Source organism: Petaurus breviceps, unplaced genomic scaffold (genome assembly GCF_028583685.1).
Source record: "Petaurus breviceps papuanus isolate PSGF00001 unplaced genomic scaffold, PetGlider_PUasm1.0 129, whole genome shotgun sequence".
Taxonomy (NCBI): Eukaryota; Metazoa; Chordata; class Mammalia; order Diprotodontia; family Petauridae; genus Petaurus; species Petaurus breviceps.
Genome location: NW_027185665.1, coordinates 542,815 through 568,243, shown reverse-complemented (window position 1 = coordinate 568,243; position 25,429 = coordinate 542,815). Strand labels below are relative to the sequence as shown.

At 38.8% G+C, this 25,429-nt stretch overlaps 1 protein-coding gene and 1 long non-coding RNA gene across 2 annotated transcripts in view; one reads left to right on the top strand and one right to left on the bottom strand.

Annotated features, from left to right (window-relative positions):
- Positions 1 to 25,429, bottom strand: part of LOC138173525 (A disintegrin and metalloproteinase with thrombospondin motifs 12-like) — a 594,307-nt gene that overhangs the window by 369,765 nt on the left and 199,113 nt on the right. The window lies entirely within an intron of this gene.
- LOC138173631 (uncharacterized) lies at positions 9,408 to 10,432 on the top strand. The gene is made up of 2 exons (XR_011171470.1): positions 9,408 to 9,637; positions 9,982 to 10,432. It is a non-coding gene; the product is annotated as an uncharacterized lncRNA (long non-coding RNA).

Sequence of the window (25,429 nt, the reverse complement as noted above, 5' to 3'; positions counted from 1 at the left end):
TCTTGCCATGAATAGCACACAGCTCTTCCTTAGGGCTTTTTAAGGAAATATTTTACTACTATGTAATGAGGACAAAGGGATATGGGGGGGAGGGCAGTGTAAAAACAACAAATGAAAGGGTAATTCACAGAGTATCAGTTACTTCTAGGGTAGTGCTGGAAACCAGGCCTTCCCTAGCTATAATCTTTACTTAGCCCTTCTTCCAAAGCTTCTCTCCAGAGGCATCCCCACCCAAAGCTTGTCCTAGATTTTCACTCCATTAATTGAAATTTTCCAGAATTACCCCTCCTCTTGAAAGATTCAAATTCATTCCCTATACCCACCCCTTCCCAGTTCCAGGAGAACATTCCAGACCCCAGGGTGGGGTCTTTCCAGGTTCAGGAAGAATTCATTCATAATTCAGAGAGAAGTACAGACTAAAAGACTCCTTTTGCATAATCCCATTATTTCATTCAAAGGTTTCTACCTTAGACCTTTGTTCCTTTAAAAGACTGGCATTCAATGGGATATGATTAGGAATTTTGAAGAAAATATTGGTATCACCAGCAATTTTTCCAGTGTTTATGCTATTTATAAACATAAATTTTGGGGGTAGAGCCAAGATGCAAGAGCATAGGCAGAAACTCAGATGAACTCTTCCAACATTCCTCTCCAAATAACTTTTAACACCTCAAATCCAATTCTGGAAGACTAGGGCCAACGAAAGGTCAGTAGACATTTGTCTAGCAAAAGACAACTTAAGAGGTTGGCAGGAAAGCTCTGGCTCTGGCTTAAAAGTCAGCATCAAGAGCAGTGCAGGCTGTGGCAACACACTACCCAGTTCACCATCAATACCAAACCATGGAGGCAGCTACAACAGTGACAGCAGCAGGTTCAGGAGCTCTCAGCCAACAGATAGAAAGCGTGTTTGACAACTGATGAGAAAAAAATTACCAGGGAACCTTTGCTGGCATTGTATGCAGGAACCTACTGCATTGACTACACACAGTTCTGGTTTACAGTTCTAGGGAGAAGAGCAAAAGCACTTGTGGTTGCAAGAGAAAAAGGTCCCTTTCTGACACCACACCTCTCCTTGGATCATACCACCTTACAAGCACTGAAAACTTACATGCCCCCAGAACCAGCTCTGAAAACAGCAGCACAAAAAAACCCAGAAGCTTGCAGCAGTGCCCCCTCCACTTTGAGAGCAGAACCCAACTTTAATTTAGTTAAAAGGCAAGAAACAGGCTGGAAAATGAGCAAACAACAACAACAAAAGAAAATAACTATTAAAAAAACTACTATGGTGACAGGGAAGTTCAAGACACAAACTCAGAAGACAATGATGTCCAAAACTACAAGGAAAGCCTTAAAGAAAAATGTGAATTGGACATAAGCCCAACAAGAATTCCTAGAAGAGCTCAAAAAGGATTTTAAAAATCAAATAAGACAGGAAGAGGGAAAACTGAGGAAAGAAATGAGAGTGATGTGAGAAAATTATGAGAAGAGAGACAACAGCTTGGTAAAAGAGGCACAAAATACATCAAAGAAAATAATGCCTTAAAAAAAAGGATTGGCCGCATGGTAAAAGACAAACAAAAATCCACTGAAGAGAACTCATTACAAAGTAAAATTGTCTAAATGGAAAAAGAAGTACAAAAATTAATTGAAGAAAAGAACTTAAAAATTAGAATTGGCCAAATGGAAAAGGTGGTACAAAAAGCTCACTGCAGAAAATAATGCCTCAAAAATTAAAAGTGGACAAGTGGAAGCTAATGAGATATTGAGAAATAGTAAAATAAAATTTTAAGATTAAAAAAAAAGAAAATGTGAAACATCTCACTGGAAAAATTAATGACCTAGAATAGTAGCTTGAGAAAAGAGAATTTAATAATGATTGTACTACCTGAAAGCCATGATCAAAAAAAGAGCCTAGACATTATCTTTCAAAAAAATTTTAAGGAGGGGCAGCCAGGTGGCTCAGCAAGTAAGAGCACCAGCCCCAGTGTTGGGATGACCTGGGGATCAAATGCCAGGCTCAGACACTTAGCACCCACCCAGAAACACCTAGCCATGTACCCTTGAGCAAGTTACTTAACCCCAATTGCTTAAAAAAAATTTCAAGGAAAACTACCTGATATCCTAGAATTAGAGGGTAAAATAGAAATTGAAAGAATCTACTAATCATTTCCTGAAAGAGATTCCAAAATGAAAACCCCTAGGAATATTACAACAAAATTCCACAGTTCCCACTTCAAGGAGTAGAGGGCTTGGAATATGATATTCTGGAAGGCAAAAAAGGTAAGATTGCAAACAAGAATAACCTAACCAGCAAAACTGAGTATACTCATTGAGCAGGGGGAGGGGGGTTCAATTTTGAATACACTAAGTTAAAAAGATTTCGCACAAAGAAAACCAATGTAACTAAGATTAGGAAAACAAGAGGGGTGGGAATTTCACATATATATGGTATAGGATTGTGATGGAATACTAGTGCATTATAAGAAATAATAACTCGAGGGGCGGCCAGGTAGCACAGCGAGTAAGAGCACCGGCTCCAGTGTTGGGATGACCTGGAGATTGAATCCTGGGCTCAGACACTTAGCACCCACCCAGAAACACCTGGCTGTGCAACCTTGAGCAAGTTACTTAACCCCAATTGCTTAGGGGTGGCCAGGTGGCTCAGCGAGTAAGAGCACTGGCTCCAGTGTTGGGATAACCTGGATCAAATCTGGGCTCAGATACTCAGCACCACACCCAGAAATAATAACTGGCCATGTAACCTTGAGCAAGTTACTTAATTCCAATTGCTTAAAAAACAAAAGAAATAATAACTTGATTGAAACATGGAAAGACTTACATGAAATAAAGAGTGAAATAAGCAGAACCAAAAGAACATTTTACACAGTAACAGCTATATTTTTCTAAGAACTACTTTGAATGACTAAATCATTTTTGAGTATTATATATACTCAAATCAACAAGGGACCTATGAAGGAAGATGCTATCCATATCCACAGAAAGAACTGATAAATAGAAGTATGTATTGTATGGTTTTACATATGCATAAATATTTATGTCTAATAGTAGCCTTCTCTGGGTGGGGAAGAAGGGAGAAAAAAAGTGCACAGAAAAGAACAAAAGAAACTTAGAAGGATTGCTTGAAAACCATGTGTAGTATTTATTACATTGTTTTTTTTTTAAAGGAATTAGTGTGAAATGTAAATTCATGATTTTGTATTGGGCTGTGTTAGAAATTCTCTCTTTTTTTGTCTGTTAATTTAAGCTCAAAATGAAAAAAAATTTAATTTAAAAAAAAAGATGAGCAGGATGGCTAAAAAACAATAAAACAAAACATAGAAAGATATATGAATTGGTGCAAAAGTCAGCAGAAGTAGAACCATAACATCAACATTACATGAAGATCAACTGTGAATAACTTAGCTTTTCTGAGCAATACAATGATCTAAGACAACTCCAAAGGATTTATGATGAAAAAATGCTATCCATATGTAGAGAAAGAACTGATGGACTCTGAATGCAGATTGAAGCATAACTTTTTCATCTTATTTTTCTTGTTTTTGCAACATGGATAATATGGAAGTATGTTTTACATTAAAAAAGAAAACTAATGGTCCATACTCTAAACTTGTAAGCCATACTTGGCAACCGAGTTGATGATGAAAGGCATTGGATATGGTAAATACCAAATATTAAAAAGAAAAGAAAACAATTGTATCTTAATAGACAGGCAACAACTAGTCACTGACATAAAAACCATTTCCCTTCCTCCCTTTCACTAAAAGAAAAGAAAGAAAAAAATTAAAGTATTCTCTACAGTCAGACAACTGGCTTTTTAGAACAAAGATTTTAATCAACTCCAAATAAGAAGGGTTAAGATGACAAAATATTGACCACAAATATAACAGCTCCTGTAATAGTAATGGAATTTAAAGATACCCCTGTATTGGTTTGGTTTTCATATTGTGTTAAAACCCAGAGCTTGTGAATCCTACTTGTGGGATGGACTTGTTGACGTGAAAAGAGAGGGCTGAACTGGGAGGAGCTGGTGACGTGAATTTAGAGAGGCACCAGCAGAGAGAGAGGCAGAAGAATTTTTTGGAAGCAACATCGTGGAGGCAGAGAGATGGAGAGGATTGCTGAGGGCCAGTTTGAACTGCCCAGGACTTTTGAGAGTTGCTACCCAGAGCTGCCAAGGACTGAGGAGACATGGCTGTTATGCTGGCACTTTGTCTGTCTGTTTTGATGTTGTTTTGCCAGATTCATCCACTGGTGAAGGACAATGCTGTTGTTGCAGAGGACCTGGAACCTTGCTGTTGGTTCAGAAGCCCTGAAAAAGGATTTTCTTGTTGTATGTTTACAGAAATCCTGGAAGAGGGTTTTGCTAATGTTTTCAGGGGTCCTAGGACTGTTCTGCAGATAGAGAATGAATTAATGAGGACAGTGGCAATCTTGTGGTCTTGCTAAGCTTTGTCTCCCCAGGAACAAAGATTGCTGAGAACTTTCCTCAGGTCAAGATGAAGAAAAGACCTCTCTTTGGGTATTAAATGCTGTGCTTAAGCTTGTTGTAACTCTGGGGTAGATGGCCTATTCAGTTGTGATCCAAGGGTGGGAAACTTTTGACTTTTTTGTGCTCTGGGACTGACCAAATGAATGTACTTTGCTTATGATTGGAAACTAATTTCCATTTGAGCAGAGTGGCTTTGTGATTGACCAAATCAATGTACAGCCTAGGGGTGGAGTAGTACTTAGAAAAGGGACTTTGTGATTGACTAAATGAATGTAATGTCCAGGGGGTAGAGTAGTACTTGGAAATTATTGAATTACACTTGGTGAATGCTGTATTTTGAATTATGCTATATTTTGATTTTCTCTGTTCTTAATTTGTCACTGAATAAAATGGAGAGCAGCCATACTGGTATTTTGAACCTTGGGAAGTTGCCTTTGCTTGGCATTACAGCTCAATACTGAGCATGTTAAAACTACTAGTGATGAAAAATGGGAAATGGATAAGTTATTTTATAAGTGATAATAATGATTGACACATTTACCTACCAAAGTTAAATGATTATAAAGCTGTCACCACAACAGGGATAATGAAAGAACAAGAAACCATTTTATCCAGCAAACATTTGACTGCCTTACCAATCAGAGCAACATGGCAACCAAAGAAAATAAGAGTTCAAGATATAAACTCACCCACAAAATGTTATAGACAAGGATTGTGAGAAATTATACACATTATCTTTTCATAAATAGTAAGGGATGGTTGAATACAAAACAAGTCTGAAGAAAGCTTAATATGAGATTCAAATAAATTAAATCATCACAAGAACATTGATAGATGAAAATGGGAAAATAACATACAATACTTGTGAAACACCACAAATTTATCATGATTTTTATAGTAAATATATTTACTATAAATGTGAGCAGAATCATCATATTTGCAATCTAATAATTTGTTCTCTAGTGTGCAAAAAGAGAATGAGGAGTAGTAAAGAATATGAGGATGAGAAAAGCAGCCACGAGACTAAATATATGCAACATATCAATGATCTCACTACTGAGCTATATAAGCTATATAAGCAATGCAATATTCCCAATACCTACGGAAATTACAGAAATGCTGATGTCATTATCAATCATAAAATATATCAGGCTTGCTATATGGGAGATAAAGAAAGAACATTTATTAAAATACCAAAAGACTGAGTCCCAAAACCAGAAAGTCCAAGCCATCAGAGTAGTTATGAAATTGGCACAGGTAAATAAAGTAGAAAGCTCTCACATTATCAAGCCTTTAAAACACAACAGGCTACCTCAGGCAAAGGTCCTCCTCTCCCCACTCACAGCAGCCACCCAGCGTCCAGGAAGCATGCTCCCAGCAGCTCTGGCCCCTGGCAGTCCTCAGCAGGAGTCCTTAGCAGAAATTCTGGCTGACTCAAAAAGGGGTTCACGCTTCCACTGCCACTGCCTCTGCTGCTGCTGCTGCCATCGCCACCACTGCTAGCCACTGCAGGAACTCTAGCTTGGCTTCTGCTTCCTCTTGCTCCACCCCTTCCTGCTACGTCAGCAAGTCCAATGGGGCATGGAAGATATTTAAATACCATAACCCTTACATGGGCATATAGGGCAAGGAGGTCAAAGACAGAAATAAAGGCCCTAGATATACCAAAATATGGTAGCAATACTTTTTGCAGAAACATAGTATATGCTCTTAATTGGGGAGGGAGAGAACTCCCTCTTCTTTCCTCCTCTCATTTCACTCAGATGCCTTCTGCTACTAACTTCCTCCTTTACCAAGGTGCTCATGAAGACATGTTCTTACTCATTTCCAAGCAGACCTCACTACATGCATAAATAATCCCATTTCATCCATCCCCTCCAGAAGACTGCCACTTCCATCACCCCAATTCTCTCACTTATCTTCATTTTGCCAGTTTCCTTATTTGCCAGTTATTTCCCTGCTGCCTACAATGATGCCCATGTCTCCTCCATCCTCATTTGAACCTTCCATCCCTGCTAGTTACTGTCCCATATCTCTTCTGCCTTTTGGAGCTAAAATCCATCACCTATAATAAATGTTTCCACTTCCTCTCTTCTTGCTCTCTTATTAAAACTCTACAAGCTGGTTTCTGACCTTATTATTCCATTGAAATTGCTCTTTCCAAAGTTACCAAGCATCTCTTAAATGCCTTCCTTCACTTTTCATTCTTCTGTTTCTATCTGCTCTCTTTGATACTGTTGATTGCTCTCTTTTCCTCAATATTTTCTTCTCTCTAGGTTTTCAGGAAGCCATTCTTTTGTAGTTCTCTTTCTACCTATTTGACCAATCTTTCTCAGTCTCCTTTGCTGGATCTTCACCCAGGTCATTCTACTAACTATGGGTGTCATGCAGGGCCCTGTCCTAGCCCCTCTTCTCTTCCCTTTCTATACTACTTCACTTGGTCATTTTATTAGCTCCCAAGGATTCAATTTTCATCTTCATGCCAATGTTTCTCAAATCGACTCATGCAGCCCTAGCTTCTCTGCTGACCTCCAGAATCACATCTCCAATTGTCTATTCGACATCTTGAACTGAATGTTCTGTAGCCATCTTAAACTTATCATGTCTAAAACTGAACTCATTCTTTTCCCTAAGGCCTCCCCACTTTCAAATTTCCCTCTTACTGTTAAGGGAATCACCATCTTCTCAGTCCCCCAGCCTCACAATCTAGACGTCATCCTCAATTCCTCATGATCTCTCACCTCCCATATCTAATCTGCTGCCAAGGCCTGTCAATTTCACCTTCACAACATTTCTAGAATGTGTTCCCTTTTCTCTTCTGATACTGCCTCCATCTTTGTAAAGGTTCTCATCACCCTACACCTGGACCATTACAATAGCCTGCTGGTTGGTCTGCCTGCCACAAATCACTCCTTACTCCAGTCCATCTTCCATCGAGATGCTAAAGTGATTTTCTTAAAGTACAGGTCTGGCCACGTCACTTCCCTCATGCTCAATTGACTCCAATGGCTCCCTATCACCTCCAGAATCAAATACAAAATCTTCTATTTGGTATTCAAAGTCCTTCCTAACTTGACTCCCACCTCTACACACACCCCTTTACAGTCTTATGTCTTCTATACATCACACACAGATACCCCCACTCTCCACGTATTCTTTGATCCAGTGACAATGACCTCTCTGATGTTCCTCTGACACTATCTCTCAGCTCTAAACTTTCATTGTATATTCCCCTTGCCTGTCATATTCCCTCTCCTTATCTCTGCCTCCTGGGAAGTCCCAGCTTCAATCTCACATGCTACAGGAAGCTTTTCCCCCTCCCTCTTAATTCCACTGACTTTCCTCTTGATTATTTATCCTGTCTATAGCTTGTTTTTACATAGCTGTTTGCATGATGTCTCTGTCATTAGATTGTGAGCTCCTTGAGGGTGGGAACTGTCTTTTGCCTCTGTTTGTATCCCCAGCACTTGGCACAGAGGTTAATATATAACAGACACTTAATAAATGTCTATTGAGTGACTCAAAGCTAAAAACATGTCATATGAGAATATCATAAAATATAGTTGAACCATAAGAAAGGGCAATTGTGAAGAATTCAGACAACTACTTTGCAAACCTTAAAGCACTATATAAATTCTAGCTATTATTATTATTATTATTAAGATTTGTATATGCTGAGCAAAGTAAGCAAGATCAGAAGAGCAATAAACAGAATAACTACAATAATGTAAACAAAAAAGAACACTGAAAGGGAACCAAACTGAATGTTCATATTAACATCCTTCACACAAGGGAACAATTAGTGAGATGCATCTTCCCCCCTCCTATGGAGAGGTGGTTAAGCACAGGCTTGAAATGCTGAAGATACTGTCAGATGTAGGTTCTCTGTAAGTTGGTTTTGATGAACTGTTTTTTCATTGTTAACAAAGGCAAGCTTGGTACAGCTAAGAGATAGTTGGAAAGAGCCATGATGTAAAAACAAATCTATCAATAAAACTTGTTTCTTGTTTGTACTGAAATAAAGAAGGTAGTCCAATCACATAGTGAGAAGAATAACAGATAGCTAGTTTTAGAACAGAATTGTAACTACAGACTATTCAAAGAAATAAATGAAAGTCTCCAGTGCACTGCATTCCTCCTATATGAACAATATTTTGAAGGCCATGTACAAGAATCTCACAGGATAAAGAGCAAAAGGGCTTACAGCTTGCACCACTGAAATGAATATGCATGGTGATGATATTAGGAAGTTTAAAAAATCTACTGATGCAATTGGTATTAAAATAGACTTAATTTTATCTTTTTGTGCCAAAAATTCCCCTCAATCTTTATTTTGCCAGGGATACAACATATCCTCAGATCCCTCAAGCTAGCAACTGTGGGTTCAATCAATATATTTCAAGTCTTAAAATGTTCTTTAGTTAAATTAGATTAAGAAATATTAGTTTAGGCCAACTCTCAACAATTAGTCACTAGGTTCATCCCTTTAGTCCCATATAGAACATCACCTAAATTCATTTAGAGGTAATAACAACAATAATATAGTATTTATAAAGTACTTTATGAACCTTAAAGTACAATATAAGTTTTAGCTATTATTATTATTAATAAAATAATAGGGCATTGTATTATTACTATAAAAGGTGCTTTTGGCTTTCGGCTTTTCTCCCAAGCTTGATGCCAGGCTCTGCTGCTTAAGTTGCATCCCTGAAACAAGATGGTGAAGGTGTCATTGATGGCCACAATGTCTACTCCACCTGAGGTAAATGCAGCCCTGGTCACCAGGAGCCCAATATGGCTAAATCCATTGACCCCTTCATTGACCTCAACTACATGGTTTATATGTTTCAATATGATTCCACTCATGGCAAATTTAAGGGCACTGTCAAGGCTGAGAATGGGAAGCTGGTGATCAATGGAAAAGCCATTACCATCTTCCAGAATGGGATCCCACCAATATTTAATGGGGAGATGCTGGAGCCGAGTATGTTGTAGAGTCCACTGGAGTCTTTACCACCATGGAAAAGGCTGGGGCTCACTTGAAGGATGGAGCCAAGAGGGTCATCATCTCTTCCCCTTCTGCTGATGCCCCAGTGTTAGTGATGGAAGTGAGCCATGAGAAATATGGTAATTCCCTTAAGATTGTCAGTAATACTTCCTGCACCACCAACTGCTTGGACCCCTTGGCCAAGGTCATTCATGACAACTTTGGCATTGTGGAAGGACTCATGACTACAGTCCATGCCATTACTGCTACCCAGAAGACAGTAGATGGCCCCTCTGGTAAGCTGTGGGGTGATGGGCGTGGTGCTGCCCAAAACATCATCCCTGCTTCTACTGGTGCTGCTAAGGCTGTAGGCAAGGTTATTCCTGAGCTGAATGGGAAGCTCACAGGCATGGCCTTCTGTGTTCCTACTCCCAATGTATCTGTTGTGGATCTGACCTGCCACCTGGAGAAACCTGCCAAATAGATGATATCAAGAAAGTGGTGAAGCAAGCATCAGAGGAACCCTTGAAGGGCATCTTGGGCTACACAGAGGACCAGGTTGTATCCTGTGACTTAGCAACACTCACTCTTCTACCTGTGATGCTGGCGCTGGTATTGCCCTCAATGACCATTTTGTCAAGCTCATTTCCTGGTATGACAATGAGTATGGTTATAGCAACCGTGTAGTAGACCTCATGGTCTACATGGCCTCCAAGGAGTAAAGTGGAAAGCCATGGATCTTCATCCCCAGCCAAAAAGAGGAGATCCACCACTGGGGAGCCCACATTCCTAACCTGTGTTCCTATACTAGGGATCCCATGTCCCATTCACATTCTTGTTCCAAAGCACCCCTGTAGTAGGGGGAAGAAGCCTAGAGTCCTGTATTGTGTACCATCAATAAAGTCACCATATTCAGTGCAAAAAAAAAAATAAAAGGTGCTTTTATGATCCCCATTTTACACATGAGGACACTGAGGCTTGGGGTGAGCAATGATTTGCTAAGAGTCATAGCCAAGTATCTAAGGCAGGAAGCTATTTTTGGAGATCTCCAAAAAAGAAAACTGAAGGTGGGGGAGGGGGACAATGAACAGGCCAGATAGTCATCTCAGTGGGACAGTGAATAGCTATCAAACAGATACAAATCTGCTTAGATTGCAGCATGAGTGAATGTTGTAATAAATTTAAGTTACAAGACTAAGCCCTCAGCTTCCCAAATTAGATGCCCAGGGACAAAAGCAATATTGTAATCATGACATGATACCATTAAAAAAAATAAGGCCCCTTCCCAACACTGCTGTGAAACAGCTGTTATACAGCTAAAGAGAATTTAAAATTCTCCAGATTGGAAAATAGTGAAAATAATAACAAACTTTTTCTTTCTGGAGAGGGAAATAATATAATTAAACAGAGATTTTCTGGAATATCTTATAGAAGAGCCTGCAGAGTAACTGGCACATAGTAGGTAGTTAATGTGTGTTTATTGAGTGACTGATTCACAAATCAGTGAGAAAATTGTGTTCCCTACCTGGTCATTCAGTCAACAAACATTTACTTAGCTCCCATTGTGGGACAGTGCAAAAAAAACCCAAACAAAAAACAGTCCCTACTTTCAAGAAGCTTCCAATCTAATGGAAACAGCTGTTTGTGATCCTGCTGAACAATTAGTGAATTTAGTAGATATAAAGGAGATGTGATGTCTGTCTTCAAGTTGCTGAAGAGCTATCACATCAAAGAGGGATTCGATTAAATTGTGCTTGTTCCCAGACGGAAGAATAAAGAGTTACTACACTGAGGAAATCCCAGGTCCTGCACAGATTTCCATTTGTGAGCAACAGCACAGCACTGAGTTTACAGATCTATCCTTTGAGTCAAGATTACCTAGGTTCAAATCCAACGCTGACCCCATGCCAACTGTGGGAACATGGGACATGACTTAAACTCTAAGAAAAAAAAAACCCAACACCCTAAGACTATAAGTCATAAAGAAGTTGTTGGTCTGCACTGATAGAAGGAGTTTCTACCTGAGAATGCCCTCATCAATAAAATCACAGGCCCATACCCAACTCTCCTTAATAATAATGGGGGGGGGATTTGTGTATGTATAATACATACACAGATTTGTAGACATCCATTTGTTATGAATGAATGAAAGAGAAAGAAGGTACTGTGTTTGTGTGCAAAGCACTATCCTATGTGCTAGAGTCACATATAGACAATCCCCATTCTCAAGTAGCTCATATTTGAATGTGGGAAACAACATATCCAGCAGATTTCAAGCTGCAAGTCAGATAGAAAGGCTTTACAATCCTTAAGCAGTAATAGCAAAACAGGTTGGAATTTATCTTCTTTTGTATTATTTCCACTGATAAAACATGTATTTCTGAACCAAGGACTTCAGTGGTGAGAATTCATTTTCTGTGTTTTCAATAGCAAGGAGGCAAGGGCTAGAGCAGTGATGGGCTACAGCACGCACAGAAAAAGTGATCAGGTCATATCTCCAAATGACCAAAAGATCATCTCTCCAATTCCCTGAATTGGAATAACCTTGGAGGTTAGACTGAAAGCAGGTCCATTGAGCTTTGGGACGCAGGTTCCAGGGTTATCTCCATCCAATCTGAGGGGGAGGCAATGGTTTGACTTGCCTTTCATTCACTGCCTCCAGCTGATTTTTATTGTCCTGTGTGTTGCAGTTGGTGATTCAACTGAATTAAATTCAGTAAACATTTATTAACTATCTACTATGTGCCAGGCAATATGCTAAGTGTTGGGGATACAAAAAGAGGTGAAAGACAATTCCTGCCTCCAAGGAGCTTAATAATTAAGGGGGGGGAAGGAGAAGAAAATGATGGCAGGCCCCCTTTCCACATGGGTTACTCCTTGGAATGATAGCTGTAGGTGCTGAACTGGAAGTAGGTCCACTGGTCCGGAGTGAGGAGTTAGGAGAGGCAAGGGCATTGTGGATAGAGAGTTGGCCTCAAAGTCAAGAATACCTGGGTTCAAGTTTCGCCTCTGATACATATTAGCTGTGTGAACTCTAGGGAGCTAACTAAACCTCTCACTGCACTTATCAACTACCTAAATAAATTGCAGAGAAGATAACAGCCTATGTATCCTCCTCAGATCTCTATTGTTTCTTATTTTTTCTCCCAGATCAGTTTATTTCCTTTTTCACTAATGAATATATAATAATATTAAATACTTTTCAAACACAAGTTATTAATATTACTACACTACAACCCACATACAGCCATTATGTGTTTTTCCATTGACCTTTGGATTTTTTTAAATTTTGATTCTTCAAAAATAAGGAAACAAAAAGCTAGAGAGAATAAGCAGTATGTCCCAAGTCACATAATTAGACAGTGGTTGGAAGTGGGATTTAATCCCAGTTCTCTCCTGATTGTTGATCCAAGTCTAGTAATATGCCAGAGCCAGATCAAATGGAATTGATTGTTAAATGTTCAGTGTAAGCATTCACACCTCAGAAACTGGCAAATGCTATAAATCAGGGTTTCATTTCTGTTTTGTTGATTTTTCTAGATATAAGAAAGTGATGGAAAATGTTCATAAGCAGATTAAACTTAAAAATGTGTACTGAACATTTTTTTTTGAAGAGCCAGTTGTTAAAGAATTACCAGCAAACCCCTGAGTCCAACACACTTTCCATTACAACATGCCCCCTCACAAACAACATGAAGGAACTGCAGCTAAAGTAAAAATGGCTCACAGGCTTTCATTGGCCAAAGAAACAAAGGAGGGGGTGAAGTCAGTTTCCTTAAGTGCATCAACGAAATAAGAAACATTGACTCATAGAACAGTGGGTCATCTCATCTTACAGAGTTCATGATGAATGTAAACAAAGATCACCATGAAGACAGTTGCAGATCATGCACTAATATTTGTATCAGAGTATACAAAAGCAGAGAAAATCTATAAAGGCCTGGCTGGCAAAATTCTCCAAACCAAGTCAACATATACCTCATTATTAGGTGACTTCAATGTGAAAGTGTTCAAAGGGTTGAATGGTGGGGGGGAGGGGAGAGGGGGAGAGGGAGGAAGGGAAGGAAGGAGGGAAGGAAAGAAGGAAGGAAGGAAGGAAGGAAGGAAGGAAGGAAGGAAGGAAGGAAGGAAGGCCTTAGTTCAAGCTTAGACCCTGATATTTACTAGTTGCATGACTATGAACAAGTCATGGAGGTCCAGATCCCTCATCTGTAAAATAGGAATAAGAGTACTTACATCTCACAGGGCTGCTGGGGAAAAAAAAAAAAAGCCTTTAGTAAACCTTGAAGCATCATTAATGTGATGAACGAATATATTAAAGAAATGAATCAAAAATAACTTATTCTTAAATGAGATGTGGGCAAAAGAATTTTACAGGCATAATGGACTTTCTAAATGTAAACTGACTCAGAGGAAGGCCCAGAAGGGGCCTGATCAACTCGAGGGCAAGTCTTCCCACCAACCACAAGGGCCGCTACCAGGCCTATCATCAAAGGGCTGGGACTGGAAAGAGCAAGGTAAGAATCAAATACAGGGGCCCCTGTCCTGGACAGCAAATACTCCTGGGGCTACCACTTCATAGCCCAGAAATTTAAAAAAAGGCCCCTATCAGGACCTCTATAGACCAGGATGACAAAGTGAACCTCACCTGCTCCAAACCACCCCCCTGACCCTGAAAACATAGTAACTCTTGCCCCAGGGCAAAACCCTCTCCAGTAAAGGCTTGAGATTCCTAGAGGAAGGGCGTGGCTAGGGCCCTGCATCAAAATGGGTAGAAAGCAGACTACAAAGACAAAGACTCTGGAGTCCTACTATCCTCAGAGGGAGGAACCAAACTCAGAGGGAGACAATGTGGACTCCACACTCACAGCTGAAACATCAATAGGGAATGGGTCCCTAACACAGAAGACTCTCCTAGATGAGATCAAAAGGAACTTTGAAAACCAAATGAGAGAGATAGAAGACAAAATGAATAATTCTCTCAAAACCAAAATAGCAGAATTAGAAAAACATTATAATGAAGAAAACATCTAGTCTAAAAAGAAAAGTGTATGATATGGAAAAGGAGCTCCAAAAATTAAGCAAGGAAAATGATTTGCTAAAAACCAAATTCAAACAAATAATTCTGTGGGGAACCAAGAATTAGTCAAACAAAACAACAAGAATGAAAAATTAGAAAAAGATGTAAAATACCTCAAAGAAAAAATAACTGACCTGGAAAACAGATCCGGGAGAGATAATCTGAGAATCATAGGCCTACCAGAAAATCATGATGAAAAAATGAGCCTGGACAACATTCTCCAAGAGCTCATTAAGGAAAATTGCCCTGAGATACTAGAACCTGAGGGGAAAATAGAAATCGAGAGAATTCACTGGACACCTGCTGAAAGAGATCCCAAACTGAAAAGTCCTTGAAATGTTGTGGCAAAACTCCAGAACTGCCAGACAAAAGAGAAAATACTTCAAGTGGCCAGAAAGAAACAATTCAAATATCAAGGGTCCACAGTGAGGATCACACAGGATTTGGCAGCCTCTACACTGAAAGATCGGAGGCAGTGGAATACAATTTTCCAGAAGGCAAAAGAGCTCAGATTACAACCAAGGATCACATACCCAGTGAGACTGGGCATATTCTTCCAGGCAAAGAGATGATCATTCAACGATATAACAGAGTTCCAGACCTTCTGGATAAAAAAGCCATAACTCAATGGAAAATTCAACCTCCAATTACGAGATGCAACAGTGACATAGAAAGGTAAACAAGGAAAACACACACACACACACACACACACACCCTGCTATTTGATAAGAGAAAACCGGTTATAGACAAATAGAGGGTATGAGTATAAAATACACAAAATGACAATTAAAAAATCTTATTAAGGGCTATAAAGGGACTGCAATGGAAGAAAGAGAATGAATGAGTGGAACAGGGTAAATTATGCCACCCAAAGAGGCATAAAAACTGTATAGCAGAGGAAAAGAAGGGAGGGAGATGGGAATTATATGAGCTTTTCCCTCATTGGTTCTGGTGCAAAGAGGGAATAACAACCAGTTAAGCATAGGACTATATGGAGAAGAAATGCAAAAAGTATCATTTCAGAGGGAAAGAGGGGAGGGAGAGGACCGTCACATGAGATTTGTTCCTGTCACTCTTGGTGCGAAGAAGAAATAACATACTTCATTAAGTATAAAAATATCCTATAGGCAGTAGGAGGGGGAAAGGGCTATGAAGGGGGGGGTTGTTAGCAGGGAGGGAAGAAGTAAGGGAAAAGGGGAGGTAAAGGGAGGGGCCTGATAAGGGAATACTAAGGGAGGCAGTGGTCAAAAGGAAACCTATTAAGGAGGGGAAGGGAGAAGGGGGGAAAATATGAACCTTAACAGGGGTGGGAATAGGATGGAGGAAAAGAAACAGATAACAATCATAACTGTACATGTGAATGAAATGAACCCTCCCATAAAGTGGAGATGGTTAGCAGAATGGATTAGAAATCATAATCCTAAAATATGATGTTTACAAGAAACACATCTGAAACACATGGATACACACAGGGTAAAGGTAAAAGGCTGGAGTAAAATATAGCATGCCTCAGCTAAAGTAAAAAAAAGCAGGGGTAGCAATCCTTATCTCAGATAAAGCAAAAGCAAAAACTGACCTAATTAAAAGACATAAGGAAGGAAACTATATCCTGTTAAAAGGCACCATTGAGAATGAAGCAATATCACTACTTAACATATATGCACCAAGTGGTAGTACAGCATCCAAATTCCTAGAGGAGAAGATAAAGGAATTAGAGGAAGAAATAGATAGCAAAACTATACTAGTGGGAGACCTTAATCTTCCCCTCTCTGAACTTGATAAATCTAACCTCAAATAAACAAGAAAGAAGTTAAGGAGGTGAACAGGATTTTAGAGACCATAGGTATGATAGATCTCTGGAGAAAACTGAATGGGGATAAAAAGGAATATACTTTCTTCTCAGCGGTTCATGGAACATACTCAATAACTGACCACATTCTAGGGCATAAAAACCTCACAATTCTATGCAGTAAGCAGAAATATTAAATGCATCCTTCTCAGATCACGATGCAATAAAAATTATATGCAATAAAGATCCATGGAAAGACAGACTCAAAACTAAATGGAAATTAAACAATTTAATCCTAAAGAATGAGTGAATCAAACAAGAAATTATAGAAACAATTAGTAATTTCATTCAAGAGAATGATAATAATGAGACAACATACCAAAATTTGTGGGATGCATTAAAGGCAGTTCTTAGGTGAAGTTTTATATCCCTGAGTGCATACATGATTAAATTGGAGAAAAGGGAGGTCAACAAATTGGGCATGCAATTGAAAAATCTAGAAAAAGAACAAATTCAAAATCCCCAATTAAATACTAAATTAGAAATATTGAAAACCAAAGGAGAGATTAATAAAATTGAAATTAAGAAATCTATTGAATTAAAAATAAAGCTAAGAGCTGGTTTTATGAAAAAACCAACAAAATTGATAGACCCTTAGTCAATATGATAAAAAAAAGAAAGAAGAAAACCAAATTATGAGTATCAAAAATGAAAAGGGTGAATCTACCTCCAATGAAGAGGAAATCAAAACAATAATTAGGAATTATTTTTCTCAATTGTATGCACATAAATTTGACAATCTTAGGGAAATGGATGAATATTTACAAAAATACAAGTTGCCCAGATTAACTGAAGAGGAAGTCAATTACTTTAACCCCATCTCAAAAAGAAATTGAGCAAGTTATCAGTCAACTCCCTAGGAAAAAATCTCCAGGGCCAGATGGATTTACTAGTGAATTCTATCAAACATTTAAAGAACAATTGATTCCAATACTCTACAAACTATTTGGGAAAATTAGTGAAGAAGGAGTCCTACCAAATTCTTTTTATGACACAAGTATGGTACTAAATCAGGAAGAGATCAAACAGAGAAAGAAAATTATAGACCAATCTCCCTCATGAATATAGATGCAAAAATTCTAAATAAAATACTAGCAAAAAGACTACAGCAACTTATCTCAAGAATAATACATTTTGATCAGGTAGGATTTATTCCAGGAATGCAAAGACGGTTTAATATTAGGAAAACCATCAGTATAATTGATCATATCAACAATAAAACTAGCAGAAACCACATGATCATCTCAATAGATGCAGAAAAGGCTTTTGACAAAATACAACATCCATTCCTATTAAAAACATTAGAAAGTATAGGAATAAATGGAACCTTCCTTAAAATAATAGGTAGCATCTATTTAAAGCCATCAGCAAGTATCATATGTAATGGGTAGAAGCTAGAAACATTTCCCATAAGATCAGGGGTGAAACAAGGGTATCCACTATCACCCCTCTTATTCAATCTTGTACTAGAAATGTTAGCAGTAGCAATTAGAGAAGAAAAAGAAATCAAAGGCATCAAATTAGGCAAAGAAGAGATCAAGCTATCACTCTTTGCACATGATATGATGATATACTTAGAGAATCCTAGAGAATCAAGTAAAAAACTTCTTGAGACAATAAATAAATTTGGCAAAGTTGCAGGATATAAAATAAACCCACACAAATCCTCAGCATTCCTATATATTTCCAATGAAATTCAACAGCAAGGAATAGAAAGAGAAATCCCATTTAAAGTTACTGTAGATATTATAAAATATTTGGGAATCTACCTGCCAAAACAAACCCAGGACCTACATGACCAAAACTACAAAACACTTTTCACACAAATAAAGTCAGAACTAACTAATTGGAAAAATATCAATTGCTCATGGCTGGGTCGAGCTAATATAATAAAAATGACAATTTTCCTTAAATTAAATTATATACTTAGTGCCATACCAATTAATTTACAAAAAAAACTACTTTATGAGAGCTAGAAAAAATAGTAACAAAATTCATTTGGAAGAATAAACGGTCCAGAATATCAAGGGAATTAATGAAAAGAAATGCTAGGGAAGTGTAATATAATGCCAAGCAAAGGCAACTTCCCAAGGTTCAAAATACCAGCATAGGTACTCTCCATTTTATTCAGTGAAAAATTAAGAACAGAGAAGATCAAAATATGACATCATTCAAAATACAGCATTTACTAAGTGTGATTTAATCAAGTACTACCCCAACCCTGGACATTACATTCATTTAATCAATCACAAAGTCCCTCTTCTAAATACTACTCCACCCCTAAGCTGTACCTTCCTTTAGCCCATCATAAAGCCCCTGTTCTCAAATGGAGATTAGTTTCCAATCATAAGTAAAGTACATTCATTTGTTCAATCACAGAGCACAAAAAGGTCAAAAGTTCCCCACCCTTGGATCACAATCGAATCTACCCCAGAGTTACAACAAGCTTAATCACAGCATGTAATACCCAAATGAAGGTCTTTTGACACCAGGCAAGTTCTTGACGCCATCTTGACACCAGGCAAGTTCTCAGCAATCTTTGTTCCTGGGGAGACAAAGCTTAGCAAGGCCACAAGATACATTGTCAATCTCTTTATTAATTCATTCTCTGTCTGCAGAACAGTCCTAGGACCCCTGAAAACATTAGCAAAACCCTCTTCCAGTATTCCTGTAAACACACAACAAGAAAATCCTTCTTCATGGCTTCTGAACCAACAGCAAGGTTACAAGACTTCTGCAACAACAGCACTGTCCTTCACCAGTAGACAGAATTCACTCTCTGTCTGCAGAACAGTCTCAGTAGCTCTGAACCAACAGCAAGGTTCCCAGACCTCTGCAACAACAGGACTGTCCTTCATCAGTGGACAAATCTGGCAAAACAACATCAAAATAGCCAGACAAAATACCAGCATAACAGCCATGTCTCCTCAGTCCTTTGCAGCTCTGGGTGGCAGCTCTCAAATTACTGGGCAATTCAAAGTGGCCCTCAGCAATCCTATCAGTTTCTCTCTGCCTCCAAGATGCTGCTTCCAAAAAGTTCTTCTGCCTCTCTCTTGTGTCTCTCCAAATCTATGTCACCAGCTCCTCCCAGTTCAGCCCTCTCTTTTCACGTCAACAAGTCCATCCCACAAGTGGGATTAACAAGCTCTGGGTTTTAACACAATCAAACCAAAAACCAAGCCAATACAGGGGATCTTTAAATTTCATTACTATTACAGGAAGGTGGACTAGCTATACCAGATTTCAATCTGTATTATAAAGCAGCAGTCATCAAAACTACTTGGTACTGGCTGAGGAATAGAGGAGTGGATCAATGGAATAGATTAGGTACACGAGATGCAGAAGTCAATGACTATAGTAATCTTTTGTTTGATAAACCCCCAGACCCTGGTTTTTGGGATAAGAACTCACTATTTGACAAAAACTGCTGGGAAAACTGGAATATAGTATGGCAGAAACTGGGCATAGACCAATATCTAACACCATATACCAAAATAGAGTCTAAATGGGTGCATGATCTAGGTATAAAGGTTGATACTGTAAGCAGTCTTGTAATACAAGGAATAGTTTGCCTGTCAGACTTGTGGAGAGGGAAAGACTTTATGACTAAACAAGAATTAGAGAACATTATAAAATGTAAAATGGATAATTTTGACTACATGAAATTGAAAAGCTTCTGTATAAACAAAGCCAGTGTAACCAAGATTAAGAGGGAGGTGGGAAATTGGGAAAGAATCTTTACAACCTATGTCTCTGACAAAGGACTCATTTCTAAAATATACAGAGAATTGAGTCAAATTTATAAGAATGCAAGTCATTCTCCAATTGATAAATTGGATATGAACAGGAAATTTTCAGAGAAAGAATTTAAAGACATCTATAAGCACATGAAGAAATGCTCTAAATCACTATTGATTAGAGAAATGCAAATCAAAACAACTCTGAGGTACCACATCTCACCAGTCAGATTGGCTAACATGACAAAACAGGAAAATGACAAATGCTGGAGAGGATATGGGCAAATTGGAACACTAATGCATTGCTGGTGGAGTTGTGAACTGATCCAGCCTTTCTGGAGAGCAATCTGGAATTATGTCCAAAGGGCTATAAATACTTTCATATCCTTTGACCCAGCAATACCACTCCTCGGGTTATATCCCAAAGAGATCACAGAAGTGGGAGGAAGACCCATATGTACAAAAATGTTTATAGTAGCTCTTTTCGTGATGGCAAAGAATTGGAAATTAAGGAGGTACCCATCAATTGGGGAATGGCTGAACAAGTTGTGGTATATGCATGTTATGGAATACTATTGTGCTATAACAAACAAGGAGCAGACGGTCTTCATATTTACCTGGAGAGGCTTATACAAACTGATGCTAAGTGAGAAGAGTAGAACCAGGAGAAATTTGTACACAATTACAGACACAAGTTATTTGTGATGACCAACTTTGATAGACTGGACTCCTCTCAGCAATGCAGTGATATAAGTCAATCCCAAAAGACTCATGATGGAGAGAAATATGTCCATCCAGAGAAAGAACTAGAAAGAACTGAGTTTATATCCAGGTGGAAGCAAAATACCTGATCTTTTTCCTTCTCTTGTTTGGTTTTATGTCCTTTTTACCATTTTTCATTCCATCTGATTCAATCCGTCTTTATAACTTGACAAATGTCTAATGTGAGAGTATTTGCAGATCCTATACTTGATTGTATGCTGCCATGGGGGGAGGAGGGGAGGGAGGAGGACAAAATGTGAAACTCAAGGAATTGTAAAATTGAATGCTGTAAACTAAAAGGAAACAAACAAATTAATTTAAAAAATCATAAATAAATAAATGTAAACTGACTCTCTGGAATGTCTTGCTTATGAATTTCTGGGGTTTTCCTTAAAAGAAACCACATTCATACACAGTGATTAATAGCAGAGTTAAAAAAAAAAAAAAAGACCAATCTATGGAAAGAGAACTCCACTTCTGCCCAGACGAAGTTTACAAAATGTGTGGTGTTGGGTAGACATTCCAATAATGATATTTGGTCAGTGTCTGGTTTTCCAAAGATAAGTCTGGATTTTCTTAGTGTTTATGCTTGCATATATCACCACCCCTACACTCTACACCCCCCCCGACACACACACCCCAAGATATACAGACAGTTCCCTGCTTCATTCTCATTATTGAGAATATGACTCAGACATGACAATTAACTCCATTCTATGATCCACCATAATCATCACAGTTCTTTACATGCAGAGAGAGTTCAGCAAAACTGACAAATACAGCTTTCCTCCATTTCTGAATGGGATATATTGTCAGTGCTCTTTTTCTCCATAGAAGCTCTTTCAATGGAGGGCGGAGGGTGGGCAATCTCTCACCATAAATTCCACACTGTAGGATATAATTGAAAAAATGTGGACCCAATTCAACTGTCAACTTGTCAATTTTTTTCACATGGAGAGAAATAAGTGCTGGGAGGTAAGGGGTGATGGTGGAGAAATACATATGTAATAGCCCACTTAGACACCTACCTATTGTCTCACTTTTCAATCTGAGTCCTTCCCAAACTTTTCCATTCCTAGGAATACCTAGATGGGATTGGTTTGGTATCATGGGATAAGAATTCCATTGGAAGTCAGAAAGCCTCAGCTCTGCCACTAACTGGTTAGGTGTCCTTGACCTTCCTGGTCCTCCGCTCATTCATCCATAAAGCTGGGATAATAACTTGTTTCATGGTTACCTCACAAGGCCACTGTTACCACAGAATAAAGGGCATGAAAGCATCTCAAGAAGTATAAGGTACTCAATAAACATAAGCTATTTTGTAACTTGTGCTATGTACCATTTTGTAAGACAGACCCTAGAACAATAAAGGAGAAAGGCAGCAACATTCATTCTAAAAGAGCGGGGTGGGGGGAGGGTGGGGAGGGGTGGAAAGGCAATCATAAGGGGAAAGGCAATCAGAAGAAATAGAACAAGATATCTTGACAATACAATGTCTTGGCAAATTATATTAGACAGCAGAGTATCAGCATCTCTATCAATATCATTAAGTGCATCTAGCAAGAGACACAGTGTTACTTATTGAATAGAGAACTGGCCTTGGGAGTCAAGAAGTGCTGTCACTGATACATACTATCACTGTGATCATTGGCAATGCATTTAACCTCCTCCTGCCCCAGGAAACTCTAAAACAGGTTCTTTTTCATGTGTCATGAGTCTCTTTGGCAGGCTGCTAAAGCCTTTGAGCCTTTTCTAAGAATTTTAAATACATAAAAATAAAACATATAGACTACAGAGAAATAGCTATCAAAGTTTTTTTTTTTTTTAAGTTCATAGATCCCAGGTTAAGGATTCCCGCTCTAAGATGATAACTTACAGATTTGTTGATTTGTGTTTACATAGAGAGCTTCCATACTGAAAATCACCAACTCCACATCATGCCCATTTAAAAAACAAAATCCAAGTAACAATGGGAGAAGGGAACAGATGTAGCATTTCTGAGATCACAATCCTTCCTGGACATCTTGCTTTGTCACCTGCTCTTAGACTTCTACCTCTAAGCCAAACTTGGCTTGCCTTCCCTGTGACCCTAGGCTCTGATTGGTAAGCATTCACCTCATCTTACCTGGCCATGGCCCTGCCATGCCCTTGTGTGCATACCGTGTCACCTCCCTCCAATCTCACCTGTCTTTACCCTACTTTTTCAATTTTACTTCTGAGAACAGTTATCACTAAAACTCCGACTCTTGGAAAGGGCATTCCATATTATTTTCTTTCCATGTTATTCTACTTAACCATTCCCTCTGGTTTTTCTGTACAAAAGGAGCTTCCTTGGCCCCTACTATTTATGTGTTGTCTTCCTTATTAGAATGTAATTTTCTTGAGGGCAGCCTCCATCTTTCTTGCTTCTATGTGTATACCCAATGCTAGTACATATTAAGTGCTTAATAAATGTCTTATCCATTCATTCATTCATTCATTCATTCATTCATTCATACATACATACAGTCACAACAAGAAAGCAAGGCATAGACCTGTCCCACTTCAACTCAAAGTTAGTCTCTATTCCTTGAGAACAGAAAGGACAGGGATGGAACAAGGAAGGACAGAGGAGTCAGTGATGAGACATGGGCTAGGTGTCGATGGGAAATTAGTAACATTGGTGAAGGAAGAGGCTTTAGTATGTCCTAGTACCATAACTGGGATTCTTTTTTTTTTTTTTGCTTTATTTTTTCTTGGAGGGGGGAAGGCAGGGCAATTAGGGGTTGTGACTTGCTCAAGGTCACATGGCTAGTAAGTGTTAAGTGTCTGAGGTCATATTTGAACTCAGGTCCTCCTGACTTCATGTCTGGTGCTCTATTCACTGCACCACCTAGCCGCCCCCAAATACTTAACCGCAATTTATTTTTTTAACTTTCTTTTTTTTTATTTAATTTAAAATTTTTGTCTTTTTGGAGGGGGAAAGGCAGGGCAATTGGGGTTGTGACTTACCCAAGGTCACACAGCTAGTAAGTGTTAAATGTCTGAGTTCAGATTTGAACTCAGGTCTTCCTGAGTCCCAGGCTATTGCTGTACTCACTGTGCCACTTAGCTGCCCCTATAACTGGGATTCTGAGGAAGTGATTATAAATCTGACTATGATCCCCACAGCTACAAAGTGTTTTTGTAATTAGTTATGGCCCAAGTTCCTTAGAGTAGGCCTATAGAGTAAGGATAGGTAGTCATTGATTTACATTAGAAAAAATGGAGGCACAAAAACATACTGAGGTCCTTCATTAGAACTTGACGTTGATATTGGTTGGTCACATATCAAACCACAAAGTGAAATCCAGAATAGATTTGTGATGGCTTATTTTGACTTAAAATTGGTCTCAAACTGAGAGGTTGCTGTGATACAGTGGAGGGGAAGTTGCAACTGTGGAATCAGGAGAACTTGGTTTTAAGTCCAGGCTTTGCCACTCTTAACTGCTTGACCTTGAGCAATCTGTTTAGCTACTGTGATTCTCAGTTCCCTCACCTGGACAACTGAAGCAATATTGCCTGCAGATTTAATCCATTAAGTATTTATTAAGTACCTGTGACACAAAGTACCATTCTAGACCCTGGGAATACAGAGATAAAATGAAGTCACTGACCTTATGGCTCTTTGATTGTAGGGGTTGGAGGAAGATGGAAAGGGGAATTACCAGCAAATAAATAAACAAATGTGTGCACATTCATTTGAGGAAGGAGAGATCACTAACAACTAGAGGGATCAGGAAAGGCTTCTTGCGCTTAGAGTGAACCTTGAAGCAGTCCTCATTTGACAGCTCTGTCTCCACAATGCCACATGGTTTCCCAGTTTAACGTAGAGTATTACAAATTTAGGAAAGAGTAGATTTTTGTAGAGTAGAAGAAAAGGAGGGCAAGGGCCCCTAGAAGAGGTGAGTCAAAGGAGAAAAAGGAGGGCATGGCCAAGGTAGGGTGATAACACCAAGAGTGATAAGGGCTTCTTTCCCAAGTAGGGCCGACCACATCCAGATTAACCCTGCACCCTAACCACTTTAGAAAACAATAGGCCTTTCTGTCTGCTCTTGACCTGTTACATCTATTACTTTCAATCCAAATTTTGGAGCTTTTGATATCTTTAAATTTCCCTTTTGAAAGGGCTAAAGTACCTGCTTGAGAATTTAACTGGACTAAACATGAAAAAGCCAAAAGCAGGTGTGATTATGAATTTAAGTTCATTATCTTTTGTTTCTAATCTCTTCCCACATGGAGAATGAACACTTCGGGGAATTTTCATGGAGAACCTCAAGTATGGGTATCGTTTGCTTTAGGTTTTTTGTGAATTTTTCCCCCATTCTGTTAAAATGCCCAAACTGGGGTCCTTCAGTTCACGCCACAAAATGAGCTTGGAAATATTTCTTTCATTTCTGATGAAAAGTCACCAGGGAGGTTTGCCAGGATTTACAGCTATGAGGCCAAAACACAAGAAGACAAGATCGGCACTGTTTAAATAGCA